The sequence below is a fragment of the Ailuropoda melanoleuca genome, chromosome 11 (assembly GCF_002007445.2).
Source record: "Ailuropoda melanoleuca isolate Jingjing chromosome 11, ASM200744v2, whole genome shotgun sequence".
Lineage (NCBI taxonomy): Eukaryota > Metazoa > Chordata > Mammalia > Carnivora > Ursidae > Ailuropoda > Ailuropoda melanoleuca.
In genome coordinates this window covers 99,789,678-99,808,625 of record NC_048228.1, presented here as the reverse complement: position 1 = coordinate 99,808,625, position 18,948 = coordinate 99,789,678, and the positions used below count along the sequence as shown (strand labels likewise).

At 48.6% G+C, this 18,948-nt stretch overlaps 2 long non-coding RNA genes across 2 annotated transcripts; both read right to left on the bottom strand.

Moving 5' to 3' along the window:
• Positions 1-3,385: 3,385 nt before the first annotated feature.
• LOC117804463 lies at positions 3,386-11,622 on the bottom strand. Its single transcript, XR_004628931.1, has 3 exons — positions 10,088-11,622; positions 5,229-7,812; positions 3,386-3,941 (listed from the first exon to the last, which is right to left on the bottom strand). It is a non-coding gene; the product is annotated as an uncharacterized LOC117804463 (long non-coding RNA).
• Positions 11,623-12,657: 1,035 nt separating this feature from the next.
• LOC117804464 lies at positions 12,658-16,808 on the bottom strand. The gene is made up of 3 exons (XR_004628932.1): positions 16,719-16,808; positions 16,406-16,503; positions 12,658-13,199 (listed from the first exon to the last, which is right to left on the bottom strand). It is a non-coding gene; the product is annotated as an uncharacterized LOC117804464 (long non-coding RNA).
• Between the last annotated feature and the right edge of the window lie 2,140 nt (positions 16,809-18,948).

Below are 18,948 nucleotides of genomic sequence, written 5' to 3'. Positions count from 1 at the left end.
GTGATGATGAAGATGGTGCTGATGATGGTGATGATGATGATGATGGTGGAGATGGTGATGATGATGGTGATAATTGCCTCTTTGTTTCCTTGGCTTCCGACTAGCCAAGTCAGAGTTCAAGAAATCTATTTCTCGTTGCCCAGAGAAAAACACCCCCAGATAATGTTTCATGAGACTCCTGAGGCTGCTCAAGGCAAAGTCCAAAAGCTGGTTTCTTGTTTCCCAGTGGCAACAAAAAATGTCCCTAGTCAGTAAAATGATGACACCTGAAGTCCACAGTCCCCTCACTGATGACTGGAACTTGATATTTCTGGAGGGAAAGAGTTTTAATAAATATCATATTCACCTACACTTGCCACTTGTGCCCAATCTCTTAAAATGTCAGTGTGCTGAGGGACACCTGTCTCAATGCCAGACTAGCCACCAGCCAGCATACCAGACTGGAAGAACAAAAGACACCATTGCTTATTTAAGGGACTTTGTCTTCTTCCTACTTGACAGGCATCAATATTGACATTCTCCTTGGTGACAACAGGGAATTCAGGGCATGGTGACCTAAATGCATCCAGTTTTTCTTTTGAAATGCAGCTCAGATTTCACCTCTTCCGGATGTGTTCCCCAAGGCCATGGCCAACTGTGGAGAGATGCATGTTCCTCCCCTTGCCCCACCTCATGCCAGGGGCGTCCTGATATCATTGTTCATCAGGTCAACTTCTTCATAACAAAAGCAACAATTATAATGGACATTACAAGGCATGTGATGGCTCAGAGAGGCTCCCTGTAAGAGAAAACCCTCAATTTTGAGACAAGAGTAGGGTTTTCCTAAGTAGAGGAAGGGGAGAATGGAATCCCAACATACAGACCCAAGGAAGACTTGATGGGTGGGGCCATACCCCATGGTCTTGTTTGCTGGGCTGGAGTGTGCAGAGGGCCATTGAATGGGTTTACAAGGTTAAGAGCAGAAAGGGTTCTGCATAGTATGGCGATGTATCTAGGCTTTATCTTGTGGGCAAAGGAAGCAATTTAGAGCTTTAAACAGCAGTGACATGATTGTATCTGTGCTAGAAAGATTCATTCGTGGCCATGGAGAGAATGGACTGGAAAGTAGCAAGGGGGATGAGGGTGCTGGTTATGTAAATTACCTCTAAGAAATGATAGGGACCTGAATTAAAGCAGCCACGTGGATGGAGAGAAGGAAAAAATGTGTGAGAGGAGGGGGCATTTGCTCATCATAAAGCTAGTTGGCAGAAGAAAGGTTTCTAGGCTGGGGCCATGCTTAGCATTCTGACTGTGCCATTTTGTATCTGCATGACCTTGGATACGTTTCTCTTGATGAGCTTTGGTTTTGAAATCTCTGAGACAAGATTGTTCTAAAGATTAAATAAAATAACAAAGATAAGGAAACTAGCCAGTACCTGGAATATAGAAAGTGCTCACACGGCAGTACCAGAAGTACTAGGAACAATGAGAGAGGAATCTCAGATGACATCCAAGTTGCCCATCACCATATTTGCTCATGTCTGGAATTCCTCTGTTAACCAGGGAGACATTTAAGGACAGAGTTTTCTCATTTCCTTCTGCATGCGCCGTGCCTACTTTGATGGCATACACATGTTTCTTGAATTGAACTTCCTTATTGAATTTAATGGGGTCTACTTCGGGGTGGGGGCAGGAGGAAGAAAGTATCAAGGTGCTGAATTTGGTGCTTGGAGAATGATTTTGCACTTTTCATAAACACAAGCTCCCTTGATACCACAGATCAAGTTAGGGAAGATGGTGCTGTATTCTCCCGATTTTACAAATGTGAACCGACATTCTGAGGGGTGAGACCGTTGTGTGAAGTCGCCTTCCTGAGTAGCTAGCTGCAAGGCTGGGAGAACTGCTTTGAATCTAAGGACGCCGCCGCTGGGACAGGTGTCCCCTGGCCCAGCAGCACCCTGCAGCTCTGGGCCTTCAAAGAGGAGGCAGTAGCTTCTTTCCTAGTTTTCTTGTGGGCATCGTTTCCCTCCCAGCTGGGGCTGGCCGCTGTTTGAAGAGCATCCCGATGCTGAAATTTGAGCTAGAAATCCTACAAACAGCAACGGTGGACACAAGACCAAAGCTGGGCATTTCCAGAGTGCAGACTGGAAAGTGTGGCCAGGATCTGACATTGCTGAGATCTTCCTCTGTAAATGGACTGCAGCAGAATCTAGGCCCCTTTTCCACAGCTGTTGTCAACGTTCTTCCCTGTCCGCATCCTTGAAAGGGCATTCTAAGATGTATGGCAACAAGTCCAAGGTCCTTGGCATTGGAGACCTCCCCTGGCCCCGCCTGCCTTTTCTTCCCCTCCTTACCTGCTCTCCCACCATTACAGGCACGGAGTGTGTAGCCAGAACCCAGAGGGCCTCAGGCTTTCCCTCTCTGGAGACTTTGCCTGTGCTTGCAATGTTGAATTCAAGCCCAAGCTCTCTGATTTATCAGCTACATGACCTTAGGCAGGTTGGCACCACTTCCCTGAGCCTCAGTCTGTTCATCGTTACGAAAGACGTAACAATCCTTCCTTGCAGACTTGGGCATAGAGTTAGTAAGTGAGCATAGGCCGGACACACACACATACCAAGTGCTTGTGACGATTGACTTATATCCTCTGAGGTCCCTTCAAGACCAGCCTCCTGCATTCCCCAATCATCACGCAAAGCGATCTCCCTCCCCTTGGCCTCCTAGAAAGATGAAAACAGCCAAGATTTTTTAAGCATTTACCAGGGGCCTAGTACCATGTACATGGATCATCTCAGCTGATAGTCCCCACAACCTTATGAAGTAAGCGTCCTATTACTTGCATATTCTGGTCTTAGAAACCAAGAGGAAGCAAGACTCAGTCACTTACTAGAGTCAGACAGCTAGATGGGAGAGGGTGGATTCTCATCTGGGCATTTGGATTCAGGGCCCATACTCTTAAATGCTACGCTAGATCTGAGGTGTCCTAAAGTGACATGTCTCTGAGATGCACCCTAGAGTTCCCCATACTGTGTGTTCACCTCAGCAGGCCCTTCCGGAGGCCCTATGATGTGCCAGTAGTGAGCACAGAGAACAAACATGAATAAGGCAAGGTCCAGTCCTAAGAAGCTCAGAGTCTATTGAGGGGGATACAGGCCCACAAATCAATGCCATTCAACATTGCAGGTGTGGCAGCTGAGTTTGGGTGCAAACGTGGTCAAGTGTCAACTCAAGGGCCAAGTGTCAACGTGGTCACATATCTTCCCATCTGATGCCCTTCTCAAGAATTAACATTTCTGGATTGTCCCTTACTTTTCAACTCCTTTCTCCTTCTTTCCTCATCCTTTGAGGATGCATCCTCGGGCTGCTAGAATAAAATCCATACACTGAGAGGCTTAAACAACAGACATTTATTTCTCATGGTTTTGGAGGCTGGGAACCCAAGATCAAGGAGTCTGCAGATTCCATTCCTGGTGAGGGTTCTCTTCCAGGCTCATGGACAGTGACCTTCCCTGTGTCCTCACATGGCAGAGAGGGGAAGCTGTGACCCAACTGTTCCTCTCCTTCTAAAGTTACTAAGTGCAACATGGGGCCCACATTCATGACTTTGTCTAACACTCATAACTGCCTTAAGGCCCCCATCTCCAAATACCATCACACTGGGGGTTAGGGCATCAACATATGAATTTGGGAGAGGGGCACAGAACCATTCAGTCCAACGACGAGGTCTTTAATATAACTGAGTAACTGGACCAGATCCTGCCGGCATAATAGCACAGTGAGGTTATACAGAAACAGCGATCTAACAAGGGAGAGGTCAATTCATGCTGTGGGGGACCCGCTGTGAAGAACCTTTAAGGCCTGATGCTCAGAGGCTCCAAGGTCACTGCTCCAGGCTGGAGAAAGTCAGCAGGCCGGGAAGCTCAAGGTTCTGAGGCCATCCCTCTGGGCTGCCAAGACAGAAGCTATGAAGAAGGAGAAGATGGAGGGTCCACAGCAGGGAGGGACACCCAGCAGCCCTTCCAGCTCAATTGCACACAGAAGGACAGATAAGCAAGAAAGTGAATATATGTTCTTTCTGTAGCCCATCTAGACTCCTCATTGAGTCTTTCTTTTCTGGAATCAGCCCAGATGCCCGTCCTGACTCCATGAGCACAATTAAAGAGAGACAGGCCCTTCTTCTCGAAGTCAGGAACCCTGCTTTCCTTTGTGCAGAGGCAGGGCTCCCTGTACTTTTGTGCCTGTACCCCTTCACGGAGCTGTGACTGCTCATTCACAATCATGAACCCAGCTCGTGCCCTCTCCGATGCCCTCTGGTTCCCCTCCGTGGTGGTCCACATTTAACCGCTGAAGCCCCAACTCTCCACTCTCCACCAAGCCTTTCCCTCCACCCATGCTAAGGTGTCACCACTCCTCTCTCCCGTCTCCTCCCTACAGTTCCCAAGTTTTAGTCTTTACGATTTGTGCCTATGGTGCCCTTGACTCTATGTTTTTCCCTTTGGGGGCCATGGTGCTCCAAGCTCCAAGTGGAACACACTGGGCATCTTCGCTGGGTGGGATGGTTTAAGGTCACGGGCCTGGTGTCAGAAAATCTTCCATTTCAGTCCCAGCTCACCCACTCATTTACTGGCAGGGGGATTTCGGCAAGTGTCAGTCCTGACCCCAGGCTCCCTCCCACCAGAACCACTCTGCTTACCAATGCACACACCACCTCCTGATAAATCAGGCCAAAGTGTGACATCGGCACAGCATGGCTGGTGCAGGGGCCCCATCTAGGCCTTTGTTCCCTGGAGAGGGAGTGGGAAGATATGCAGCTCGGGGGACTCCAAGCCCTCTGGGCACTGTGGCAGCTGTAGCTGGGGAAACAAGGGTTCCCCTCAGGCTGCACACCTCTCCCGAGGTCCTTGAGCTTCCTCCCTACTTCTCAGAACCTCCTTAGGCACAAATGGCCTTTGTACTGGTCATACAAAACGCTAGGATCAAAGAGGCTGATGACTCAAGCTAGGTCGCCAGAGAATAGGATGTCCATCTTTATTGGGGTTCTACTTCCCAGAACTGGCTCTGTTCTTCCCAGCCCTACTCCTTGTCTACTAATTAAGAGTCCACCTGTTGAAGCAACATTTATGAAGCTCTGTCTGCATGCAAAGAGCGGTGGCAACGTGCTCACCGGCGAAGTCCCCTATGAGGTTTCCACACACAAGGTGATGGGTGACAAGCAACCAGTCCTGAGCGGTGCCAGGGGCTGTACTGACCTTGGAAGCAGGCAAGGCTGAATGGGAAAGCTGGGCACCAGCAGTCTGAGGAGGAGGGCCGAAACCGACACGGCAGAGAACACGGAGGACGAGCATTTTTGCCGCAGCCTGACAAATAAGCGACTGGCGGCCTTGGTGGGTGTCAGCCTGGCTACCAAAGGCCTTTCTAGGATCATCTTCCACCTCGGCCCCCAGCAACCGGGGCTCCGGCGGTCCATGTCTCTCCGGGAACATGCTGGGCTGATTCCCGCCTCCCTGATTTTGTGGCTGCCATTCCCTGCCCAGAACTGTCCTTTGCTCTCGCGTCTGCTGCAAGAAGAGAAAACAGTCTCGAGTCTGTCCTTGGATGAGGCCTTTGCAGGCTTCTGTAGGCAACGATGACTGCTCTTTCTTCATGGCCCATCTGAGCTGCAGTGAAAGTAACAATGGGCCCTTGAGGGCCGTGTGTGTGTGTGTGTGTGTGTGTGTGTGTGTGAAATACATATGTGAAATATACCGTGATCAATAGTTAGAGAAAGCCCTCATTCCATTCTTAGAACAACCCTGCATTATTTTCCCCATTTTACTCCTGAGCCCTCCTAAAGAGACGGCTGGAGACATTAAGTAACTTGCCTGAGCGGACTTAGCTCCTGAGTTTGGACTGAAACTCAAACTATCGCCTCCTCTCTCGGACACTCGGAAATGCTTTCTGTATTGTGACTCGACGCCATCTGACTCATTACCGAACCCACCTCCCCTTCTATCAGGGCCTGGCTCTGGGGCAGAAGTTCAACGCACAGCTGTTGCCCGGAATGGACCCGAAGACAGCTGGCAAGGAGAAGGCTTCAGAGAGGCAGCTCAGGGCATGGGACAGGGTGCTTCAGAATAAGCCTGGGTTAGTCGGGTGGGCAGGAGCCAGTTAGCCGAGGAGGCACCAGTCCGGGATAAGGAGCTTTAATTTGATAAGAGACATTTGGGAGCCATTCATCGCAGAGCTCGGAAAAAGGCAGTGACAAGCCCCTAATGACACTCAAGGGCTTTTGGAAACCTTTAACTGCTGCCTGCAATTCTGCTATTTCCATGCAGAAGTGACGTGACAGGGGAGCAGAATCTGGGCTGCCATATGCCCCAGGCTGCACCGCCCGCAGCAAGGTCACCGTGACAGCACTGCCCCTCCCCTGTGTGCACTGCCCAGGGGCCTGGGTCACCGCCCCTGCATGTTGCTGAACCAGAGCAAGGCCCTCCCTCACCCCCACACCCTACGTGGCTCTTGGGATGGAAGGAGCCTTCGGCGCGACCCTCAGACACCCCCGCCCTGTCGGGACCAGCAGGCACCATCACTGCTGGCGATCCTGCAACTTCTGTTCCTCCTCATGTCCCGTATTTGAACTCGCTGGTCTCTGCCTGGAGAGAGCATTCATGGCTTCCCAGAATTTCAAATGCGCGGGGATGGGACGCTTCCCTCCCATCCCCTTCCCCCTTTAAAACAGCACCAGCACCCACTGGGCAGGACCAGTGTGGGAAGGGATGAAGGCAGCTGTGAAATCCCCCCCTGCTCACAGGGAAGTCATGATAGGCTGTTTTGTGTTCTGTCTTTTCTCTCTCCAGGCTTGGGGTCCCTTCCCTTCTTCCATCTGGCACAGAGCCACCAGGAGACCAGCGGCTGGGGCTGGGCTTCCGGAGCCACTGAGCGCCAACAGCAGAGCGGAGTCCAGACACACAGGACAATGGCCTCTTCAAGCCACAGAAAGCCGCTCAGTGTTGCATTGTTCGCATGTGATGCAGCTTCTCGAACACGCACAAACACTCCCATTTTTACCAGCCCCGTGACGGTGACTTAATTACTTCTGAAGATGTAGGACCTGATTCAAATGGCAAAACCTCCCTCCCCGCCCCTGAGGGACAAAAACAACACCAAACGCCACACGCGAAAAGGAAAAGCCAAGCATTGTGCCAGTGCGGGATGGAAGCCTGAAGTGGCCACAGGTGCATTAATGACACTGGGTGGCGTGTTGGTTTGTGACTGCAGTCACTTCTGCGTGCTGATCTGGCCCAGCATCTGTGCCAAAGGATGGCTTTGGTATTCCGAGCTGCAAGATGAATATTGGCCAGATGGTGACTTCACGAGGACATAATTCACGTAGTATTTTCCTGCCCCAACACAGATCTCTGTGGAGGAATCTTGAATGCCATGCTGAACAAAACAGAACAAGAAAATGCAACCCCCCGAGGAAACACAGCCGTGAGCCGAAGATTGATGGTCTCGATAGGGACTCCGACCGGAGCCCAAATGGTAGGCAGACCCCAAGCTCCAGCTGCGAGTCTTGCCAGCCCATTTCCCTGTTACCTGCAGAGCAGCCTGGCCTCGTCCTTGGGCATCTCCAGGGCACATGGGAGGGGGGCGGTGAGAAACAGGGATGGCTCAAGTGACAGGCCACAGGAAACTGGGTCACTTACCTTTTCTTTCTTTCTTTTTTTTTTTTTTAATTAACTTTGTGTAGTGACAGGCCTCGTCAGTCCCTGCTTGCTAGGTAATTTGATTTTGACGGCGACCAAGTGAAGAATGTGCTTTTGGCTACAGCAGCAGGGACTGGTTCTGTGGGGACTATACGGGAAAACAGGAAGAAAAACAAATCTCCTATTGCAAACGCTTAAAAAAAAGGGGGAAGAAGAAGTGGCAGCAGCTTTGGTAATAAGGGGCCACAAGCTGACAAGCAAAATAGCCCGGTTCCCGGTTGGTTGAGAAAAATTCTTGCTCTCTTGGGGCGCCTGGGTGGCACAGCGGTTAAGCGTCTGCCTTCTGCTCAGGGCGTGATCCCAGCGTTATGGGATCGAGCCCCACATCAGGCTCCTCTGCTGGGAGCCTGCTTCTTCCTCTCCCACTCCCCCGGCTTGTGTTCCCTCTCTCACTGGCTGTCTCTATCTCTGTCAAATAAATAAATAAATAAAATATTTAAAAAAAAAAAAAAAAGAAAAAGAAAAATTCTTGCTCTCTTAGGGGTGAGAACTCCTTGTATCTGACCCACATGGAATTAGCAAAGTAGGCATCACACACCTGTCAAGGGCATTTTAAATGCGGCAAGCCTGTGGGGAATCTGTGCAATTCCTACAACCTACACACTTCAGGCCCGAACCACAAAAATAAGGACATGCAGACTGAAGGTCACTCTGCTTCAAAGCAAGGTCAGCCCAAGACAGTCCAGAAGCAAACAGAACCCGGGTGAAGCATGTGGCTTGGGTGTGTCCTCACTCCTGTGGCCTCTGCCCACAGACCCTCCACATCGTAATGATGTGTGGGCCACGAGGCAGGATGAGCCTTTGCCTCATTCAGCACCGAAGCCAGCCCAGGAAACCATGTTACTATGTTGTGTTTCTACTATTTGGTGTCAAGGAACACATCTGTTGAAAAAGTACATGATAGCAATAACACCGACCGAGGCCATTTCTTGCACACCCACTAGGTGTGAGACCCACTGTTGCAGACGGACCCATTCGCCCCCTCGGCCTCCTGCCAGTTGCACCTGCTGCGAGCGGCCCCGGCGTCAGGCAGCCTGCCCTGCCACTTAACGGCTGTGTGATTGCACATGTGACTTGACCTCTCTGAGAGTCCGTGTCCTCAGAGGTTCCACGGGCATATACCAAGTGCTCACAAAAGGTCAGCAACTATTATCATTCAGCGTGTGCAGCTGTGGAAGTGAAATAGAAAGTCTCTAAGCTTCTGCCAAAGGCTCATCTCCCTTAAGTGGTAAAAACAAGATCGGAACCCAGGCCCTCCTGGGTTCCTGCTTCCTGCTGCCTTCCACGGATGCTAATTCAGGGCAAACAGCCCCCGTGGCAACAGGCCCTCCTCTCCTGGCATGATTCCGCAGGCGAGGCTTTGGCAAACAGCCCACTGTGCCCATAAAAAAACCTCTATTGTTTCTTCGGAAGGCTTTTTGATCCCCCCCACATAAAATGCTCTTTTCAGCACCCACCCCCCCAAGAACAGAAACAGCTCTGGGGGGGCCCCCCTGCTGGCTCCTCCTGTGAGGAGCCTGGGGACCCATCACCAGCCATGAGGGTGGCTGGGCAGGGTGACTCAGCAAAAAACGGCTCCTTGCTCAGAGCCCGCCCACCCTGCTGGCCAAAAAAGGAAGGCCTCTGTGAGGCAAACAGAAAAGGACACTGCTCAGGTCCCCAAGGGGCTGCAAACCGTCTTTTGTCCGCAGGGACTTGAGACAGGAATCGCCCATGCTGACATTTCAGCTTGCAGAACAGGCCTGGCCTGGCTGGGAGAGGCGGGAACCTCCCTGGAATTCTAGTCCACACCCCACAGTCCCTGCCTGGAGCCCTTCCCGTATTAACTCCTGTCATCTCCTAGACATGAGCTGTCTATCATTCTTCCCATCTGAAGACGGGAAATGAAAGCACAGAGAGGCCAAATACCTTGCTCAGAGTTACACAGCCAGATGTGGGGAAGCAGGGCTTGAAGCCAGAAGTCCAGCTTCTAAGGGGGTGGACGCAGCGGCCAGGTCTCTGTCTTGCTGGCTGAGGGCGATTTCCCTCCCTCTCTGCTCTGCTGCATCTGGGGAAGCTCAGAGCTGGAGGCCAGCATTCCATGGTTTCTTGAACATTTTCCCCCATCCGCACACCGCCTGCCCTGTAACAGGCCTCTCTCTCTCTTCCCTGGATGCTGTCACCACCTCCTAACCGGCCCTGGGTCCACCCAGGATCCCTGTCCCGGCCATCCTGCCTCACAGCTGACCCTCAGCAATCTGTTCTGTCCAGAGCACCTGCACACACGGTGCCGCCCCCCCCCCCCAACTAGCACCGCCCCNCCGTCCCTCCTGCCGGAACACCTCTCTTCCCCTGCCTCTCCGCTGTTGACTAACAGGACTGACCTTGGACCACCTGCAGGAATCCGTCCTTCTCTCCTCAGACAGGATGAAGCATCGGGTTGAAGCTCATGTACCATCCGTGCAGAGCGTGTTTCTAAACCCTGCACTCGAAGGAAGAGAGCTTGTCTATGACTTCGTAGCAACCCTATCAGGCACCATTCCCGACATATAGCAGGTGCTCAAGGAATGCTCAGTCTATAAAAGGAGCGATGGGTGAGCCCATCACTGAATCAAAGCACTACACTGCACGGAAAAATAGAGGCTGTCTGTGGGTACCTGAGGATTCCTAGCCCTCGGCCCTCTGGGGCCCCGGGGGGATAGCACTCTCACCTTCTGGCTCCGTGAGGCTGGGAGGGCCCTGCGGTCCATTCTGGCCAACAAGTAGTGAACAGAGTGAGATAGGTCAGGTCCGGGCTGAAATTCAATTGCAGGGACCAGACCGTCAGATCACAGTGGCCAGCCCGTTGGAGAAGGCGGCCGTTCCATCAGCCTGAAGCCTCTGGATGCCTCGAGAAGCAAAGCCATACGATGAACATATCATTCGAGCAAGAGAAACACCTTCGCTGTTCAGAGCCCCCGAATGATTTTCACTGAAATCTACCTTATTCCGAGGAAAGTAAACTTGAATCTGTTTTTAATTTATATAAATGTTATTCTGGGCAATTGTCTAGAGTGGCCTTTCAAGTGCAAGGTTGGCCGCAACACCTAACAGTAATTACAGTAAACAGAGCAGGAGCTTGCCAGGTGTCATGAGCGATTTAGAAACAAGTGGTCCTGTACCTTCTGTGAGCTTCTAATCAGTACATGTATGTACCAGTGTACTCTCAACATCTTTCCTTCTTTTGCTCCTCACCACAAACCTGGGAAAGACACAGCTTACGTCATCCGCTCTCCTTCTTATGAAAAATTGTGGCTCAGATCTGTTACCTAGCCAAGATCACAGAGCAAGAAAGGTGTGGCTGGAATCAGAAGCTGGGATTTTTGACTCCCAGATAGGACTCTTCGTTTTGAAACAAACCTCCAAACATGTGAGGTCTTAAAATCTTGTGAGCTGAGAATTCAAACTGGAGCCAATATAAGGAATAATCAGTTGTTAAATCATCTGTAGATGGCTTTCATAGCCTTTTGTTTCTAAATCACACCCAAAGAGTGATAGTTATTGTTGTTGTTATTTGTATTATAATCATTACCATTTTTATAGCTGACAAATATCAAAATGATGAACACCACGAGATTAATAACTGATGTTTAGTTATGGTGGTGGGTGGTGGGTGGTGGGTGGCCTTGGCCCACACTGTTGGGGCCTGAACCAGAGGACAGATGCTGGTAACTTGAGAAAACGTCTAGGAATTCAAATCTGGTGCCTGCTTAGCCCTGGTCTGGACCACTCATGTCCAACCATTGGCTTTTATCTGGGGGTCACCCAAGTTCAAAGTAAGTTAGTGGTCCTGACAGCAACCTCTTTGACCTCAGCCACAGCAACTTCTTACAAGACATGTCTCTGGAGGCAAGGGAAACGAAAGCAAAAATGAACTATTGGGACTTCATCAAGATAAAAAGCTCCTGCACAGGGAAGGAAACAATCAACAAAACTAAAAGACAACTGACAGAACGGGAGGAGATATTTGCAAATGACATGTCAGATAAAGGACTAGCATCCAAAATCTATAAAGAACTTACCAAACTCAACACCCCCCAAAAAATTGATCCAGTTAAGAAATGGGCAGAAGACATGAATAGACACTTTTCCAAAGAAGAAATCCAGATGGCTAACAGGCCCATATATGCTCCACATCACTCCCAGGGAAACACAAATCAAACCACAGTGAGACACCACCTCACGCCAGTCAGAATGGCTAAAATTGACGACTCAGGAAACAACAGATGTTGGCGAGGATGCAGAGAAAGGGGGACCCTCTTACACTGTTGGTGGGAATGCAAACGGGTGCAGCCGCTCTGGAAAACAGTATGGAGGTTCCTCATAAAGTTAAATATAGAGGGACCCTATGACCCAGCAATCGTACTACTAGATATTTATCCAAAGGGTACAAAAGTGTTGAGTCAAAGGGACACCTGCACCCCAACGTTTATAGCAGCACTGTCAACAATAGCCAAATGATGAAAAGAGTCCAAAAGTCCATTGACTAATGAATGGATAGAGAAGATGTGGTATGTATATGAGTATATATATGTATGTATGTATCTATCTATCTATCTATCTATCTATTTATCATCTATCTATCTATCTATAATGGAATATTACTGGGCAATCAAAAAGAATGAAATCTTGTCATTTGCAACAACATGGCTGGAACTAGAGGGTATTATCCTAAATGAAATAAGTCAGTCAGAGAAAGACAAATATCAGATGATTTCACTCACATGTGGAATTTAAAAAACAAAACAGATGAACATAGGGGAAGGAAAGGAAAAATAAAATATAAAAACAAAGAGGGAGGCAAACCGTAAGAGACTCTTAAATACAGGGAACAAATTGAAGGTTGCTGCAGGGGAGGTGGGGAATGGGCTAAATGGGTGATGGGCATTAAGGCTGGGCACTTGTTGGGATGAGCACTGGGTGTTATATGTAAGGGAGGAATCACCAAATTCTACTCCTGAAACCAATACTACACTCTATATTAACTAACTTGGATTTAAATTTTAGAAAAAGGTAGTGGTCCTGAGGGCACCACCCTCAGACCAAAGAGCTTTAGGAAGGTGTCTGGCACTGACTTCAAAGGAGACCTAATTCAAACCAGGATGGGAAGGCGTTTGGAACCATGATCCTTGAGCAAAGGTTTCTTTGTCCCCTTTCCTCTTGGTGTCAAGGTACCTTCTGGTTTTCCTTCACCTTCTCCCCTCCAGGTTCACCACTGTTCATGTCTCTTCTTGTCCACGTGATAAGTCACTGACTAGATTTGCTCCTCTGTATATTCCAATGGCAGGCTTCATCTCCTCTGTGGCTTATGGCTTCTATAGGGTTCTATTGGTGATCTGATCCCAACAAGAAGCCTACTTCTCCTACCTTTACCACTCCACCCTGCCAGGATGCCGGTTCTGATTTACGCACACCAGGAACATAATTTGGCAATGTCACTGGGGCACAGGAGAACTTCTGTAAGAAAATAAGAGGTCTGTTTCAGAGTTTTAACTTTATAAAATCACACTGTTCTTCTTCCCTCCTTCTCTCTCTCTTCCTCACCTTCCCATTCTCTCTCTCGAATTCCAAATGGCAGTTGTCTGATTTTTTATACCTCAGCTTCTCTAGTAGAATCCTCATCCCCTGCCAAGCTGGTTGTTTCTACAACTTTCTTCAGCTTTCCACATATATTGTGTTTTCCATGACATTTCCTGTTGAGGGTCATCTGCAGTGAACGGCCTTTATCTCTTTTCCATTTGCCAGTGCTTGAGACTTCCTTCTAGGGCTATCTTAGGTACAATACCCTTCAGGGAGCATTCCCTGTGTGCTCCAACCTTTCCAGATTGTTACCACTTTAGGAATCCTATAATACTGTCTGGACCACACATTGCGTTTTAAGCCATGAATGCCTTAGCCAACCATTGGGAGGGTGTCTGGTCTCTGCTACTGGCTCTGGAGGAGAGTAACAGCTGACCTGCATTGACTGTGACCAAACATCTCTAATCTTCCAGGACCATTTTGAGGCAAAATATTTTGCTTGTCATAAGATCATACGCCCTGATTCTAGTTTCAGAAAGCAGAGTAGATGAGGGTCATGCCGTTCACTTGTATGGCCAGTGCCCTAGTCCAAGGCTGTGTAAGACTAGTCAAGTCAGAGCGGGTCTCTCTAGTGATATGACCATACACAAGCCTCCTTCCTCCTCTTGGGGTGTTACTTAAAATGGTGAAATTGGGCTAGATGAGTGGTTGTCAAAGTCTAAGCCTTGGAATTCCTAGCGTTCTAGAGACCTTTTCAAGACTGTCAGAAGAAGGGGGGGAGGAGGGACACCCAAGCAGGTAGGACCTCTCATTTTCTGACTCCTAATACCTCTGCAAAAATGCTTCTCTTGGATTTATTTCCCAGGGAGATGCTCTTGTCCACAGTAAATTAAAACACTGTCTATGGTTTTAAAATATTTGAAAATTACTGGACTAGATAATTATTTCTAAAGTCTCTTCCAGCTTTTCCGTTGTTTATCTGTTGATGAGGATGAAGGAGAATAATGGCTAACACGTACTGAGTCCCTCCTACGTGCCGTACTCTGTTAACTGTACATATTCCAGTTATTCCCATTCCATAGGCGAGGATAAAGCCTTGCATTAAGATCACATGGTCATGAATAAACTTGAGATGTGAGTTGAAGTCTGTGATTTAACCATTTATTGCCTTTTTTTTTTTTTTTTGAGTTGTCTAGGGAGAGAGGTTAGGAACTGGGACATACCCACACTTTGCCTGCCTTGCAATAAGAAGACAGAGCAAATGACAAAGCCAAGTGTAGGGTGTGAAGAGCTGTTTGGTGAAGGTGGGTCTGCCAGATAGTCAACCTTAATCTCCTTTAGGAATGAAAAGCTTGGATAGGGGTGTCTGTATCATCTAGGGCTGGCTGGCGAATGTTCTTATCTCTCTGATTCTATTGTTTGGAGTCTGGAGGGACACTGGGCTTGCAGGGAGTTAAAGAGACCCGATCTTCTGATGGTTTCGCCTTTCTGGCAACACCGCTGACCCCCTCCAGTAAACCACAACATGGCTCAGAACTCAGAGTGTTGAACTGAGCTCAAAAGAACCTTCCTGAAACCAGCCTGCAAACCAAGATACACAAAGCAGGTGTTTCTAGCCAGTGAATATCTTATACACAACTATGCAAACCAAAGACGAAGGGACACCAGAGTGCTTTCAGTGGGAAAGATGAACAAAGGAAGCTGGCAATTCCATTCAGAGAGAACTGTTATCATTGGAGAGTGGTTCCAAGACAAGCAAGATTTAACCAGAGCCAGGCCATTTGCCCACTAACCTCTATCATGGGAGCAAAGCCACACAGTAACGCCTGTAAGTTCCTTACATCCGGGGTTGCCCAGATGACTGCGGGGGGGCTGGCCCAGCCATGCAATCAAACCCATCAAACGATTTCCCTTACTGCTAACAGGGGTTCTCTGTGGGCTGTGGCCTGATTGGAAACCAGATTAGTGTTTAGCAAAAGCTGCTCTTGTGAGGCCGATTTTCCAGGAGCCACGTGGTAATTTCGCTCAGAACTTGTGAGCCTGATTTTAAAAACTGTTGATATTGTCATGGAAATTATCACTGCCCTTGATTCCAATCAATTGGGTTTTTTTTTTTTTTCTTTCTTAAACTAGGGCAGAGGAATTGAATGAAGGGGGAAATTAGGCCTTTTACGGAGAAAAAAATACAATAGAGCATTTCAGAGGATGAATACAGTAAATTATAAAGCTTTAAAAAAAATAGCATTTCTCTCCAGTTCTTGCCAATTTCCCACCTCCGGCTCATCCTTCAAGACATCCCCCTTCCCCCACCACACGCTCGCTGCAGCCTTAGCTTGGGTACCTTTTATTGAACTCACCTCCCAACGTGGGAGTGGTGTGATAATGACTGCTCCCAAGCTGGGTTCTGGAGGACAGATAATAACTCTTTGTTGGCTGGTGTTCATTCCACCTTTCTTCCAAAGCTTTCGATGGCCTAAAATGAGGCTTTACTGAATAAGTATAACAGATGTTCTTAACTTTTATTTTTCTGAGTAGAAAACTGAAGGAAGTAACACCCTAGGGGAAAGGCCATGGCTTCTATTTTATTCATTTTCAAAGTCAAACAAGGAGTGGTCCTTCATTGTCTTAAAAAAAAAAAAAAGAGGGAGCTCTCTAATGGCTTCCTAAGAATAAAGTAGTAATTAAAAAAAAAAAAAGGAAAGAAAGAAAGAGAGAAAGAGAAAGAAGGAAGGGAGGGAAAGAAGGAAGGGAGGTAGGAAGGAAGAGAGGGAGGGAGGGAAGGAGGGATCCCGGAAGGAGAACAGAATGCAAAAATAAAGCCAAGATTAAATCATTCGCTGTGGAATGAACCTACCAACACATATTTCCCCCACAGTAAGTGCAGTTTGCAGAATATAGAAAAATAGATGTGGCCCCATCTCCTGGCAGCGTGAAGGAACAGCGGTAGCAATCAGGTTGATTTTTCACATGTCTTTTGTTTGGTTTGTATTTTAAGGTACTCCTCAAAGTTTGTCTTTCCTCAAGGTGATTGTTATCAGAAGGGAAGTACTGCTTATCAATCTTTCTATTCCCCTAAACAAAAAACAGGGGAGAGCTGAGTAGCTATCAAAGAAGCTTCGGGATCCCACGCTGAGATCACTCACCTGTCTCTGTGGACCAGCCCGGCTTCGGGGCCAGGAGTCTGCACAGGCGTGGTTGTCTTCTGTGCAGAAAAGCAGACAACACCCTTTGGATTAGCTGACTGAAACAGAGAAACACCATGGAGCTGAATGTTCTAGAAAGATATTTTGTCCGCCGGTGCTGGGGACAGCCCCCGCCCTGCATCCCCAGTATATAACTGGACAGTCCTCCAGTTCTGCAAGTATGATGGGCTACACGCGCACCCACTAATCTCAGCTGCTTCCTAACGACGATTAATTCTTCCCCAAGACAAAGGTTCAAAGAGTGGAGACTCACCCAGGCCTCCTTTGTGACCAAGAATTTTGTGAAGTGTTTGTGTGGGGCGGCAAGGGCTGGGGGACAGGCAGTGGCAGCAGGAAGATGTTGTCTGTTCCCTGAGATAAAATAAAGAGAAGTGAGAACAGCAGCTGGCGAGTCTGAGGGTTGGACAAGCCCACCCACTTGTTTTTTTCTTTCCCCGGGGAGGTCTTGGGGTGGGGGCATGCCTGGCCACAGGCCTTGTAATGAGTTAGACTACCCGGGTCTTCCCAGCGAAGCGGATTCGGGTGAAGATCTGTGCAGAAGGCATCTTCCCCTCCTTCCATCCCGCCCCACCTGTCCGCCAGTCACACAGGAAGCCTCCCAACATCCCATGGAAATGGCGATGTGGGTAGAGAACAGATAATAGCAACATTGTGAAACCTGAAACAAGGGTCGGGGGTCAGGATATTAACTACCCATCTAGGTTATAAAACCAAGGAACCGTGCCAAATTACATCTCAAACTATAGACTAAAACCAAGATCACGCACAGGTGACACCTTGTGACAACGATGACCCCCGTCCCCCTGGAGCAAGCTGGCACCGGCGGGCCCTGTCTCCACCACTTAGTCCTGCTCCCAGGGGGACTGGAGAAGACCGTCAAGGATTAGCTTCAACATAATCCTAATACTGGTAACAACAATAATCGTAACAGAAATAACTGCTCGATACTGTGCTCTTACCAGCTGCCAGGTACGAGGCGAGGCACTTTGCAGGAATCATCTCCTTTAACATTTACAACAAAGCGGTGAGGTAGGTATACTTATTATCCCCTTTTGAGACAGGAGAAAAGGGAAGATTAGGGAGGGCAAAGACATGGGAAAGATCATCCGGGGATGTTGGCGTGTGCGTTCCCGAGTTCCCGGTGTTCTCCTGAGCTCTCGTTGTGTCCGCGCGTGTCGGAGGCAGTAGAGATGAAGCGGAGGACAGTGTCCGTCGGTTCTCGGCCTCGTGGAACGTGCATGGGACAGATGATAAAAAGATAAATAGGTCATGCTGTGGACTGAATCGTATCCCCCTCAAATATGTATGAAGCCCTGAGCTTAATGTGACTCTATTTGGAAATAGGGCCTCTATGGGGATCAATAAGGTTAAATGAGGTCACAGTGTAGGGTCCTAATCTGATAGGATTGGTAACTTTATAAAAATAGGAAGATCTCTCTCCCTCCGTCTCCCTCCATCCCTCTCCCTCCCTCTCCTCTCTCTCTCTTCCTCTCCCTCGCTCTCCCCCCTCCCTCTCTCTCTCCCTCTGTCTTCCTCCTTCTCTCTTTATCTCCCTCTCTCTCTCCCTCTCTCTCTCTCCCTCTCCCCGAGCTCAGAGGAAAGGTCATGTGAGGAGTGAAGAAACGAGAGACTCATCTACAAACCAGGAGAACAACTCTCACCAGACATCAAACCCTCCCAGACCTTGATTGGGAACTTCTAGTTTTCAGAAATGTGAACATCTGAAATATTAAATATGTGGCTTAACCACCACATCCGTGGTATTGTGTCCCAGCAGCCCAAGCTGACTAATACATGTCATATGCCAAGTGGTGATAAGTACTATGGAGATGGCTATTTTATGGTTCAGGGCAAGGAGGAGTTATTTCATGTAGCTGTTAGATATTTCCTTTCTGATAAGGAGACTTTAGGACAGAAGTGTGGAAAAGCCGAGAAGCAAACTAAGTGGGTAGCTGCACAAGGAGTGATTCAGGCAGAAAGCACCCACATGGGAGAGGAGGAGATTGCTGAGGAGGAGCTAGGGCACCATGGCTGAAGCAGAAGGAAAGGAGAGACGAGGAGTAGGAGCCGACGGGGGAGCCCTGGGCAGGAACCCTCACCCAGGCAGCCTGCTCGGAGCCGCCTCTGACACCGCTCCCCCAGCAGAGGCAACGGGCTTCCTTTGAGTATTTCCACTTGCCTGCGAAATCTTTGTCATCGCGGCTTCCATAGTACTTTTGAATCCCTCATTTAAAGAGTGTCTCTTGAGTAGAGTATAGAGTTGGGTTTTGCTTTACAAACCGATTTGAAAGAATTTCCTTTTAATAGGTGAGTTAAGTCCAGCCACATTTATTGATATGATGAAGATGTTCAGTCTCAATTTTGTCTTATTACCTTATATTATTTTTGCCATTTATTTTATTCCGGTACAGTTAACCTACAGTGTCCTATTAGTTTCGGGTGTATGATAGAGTGAGTCAACAGTTCTATACGTTGCCCGGGGC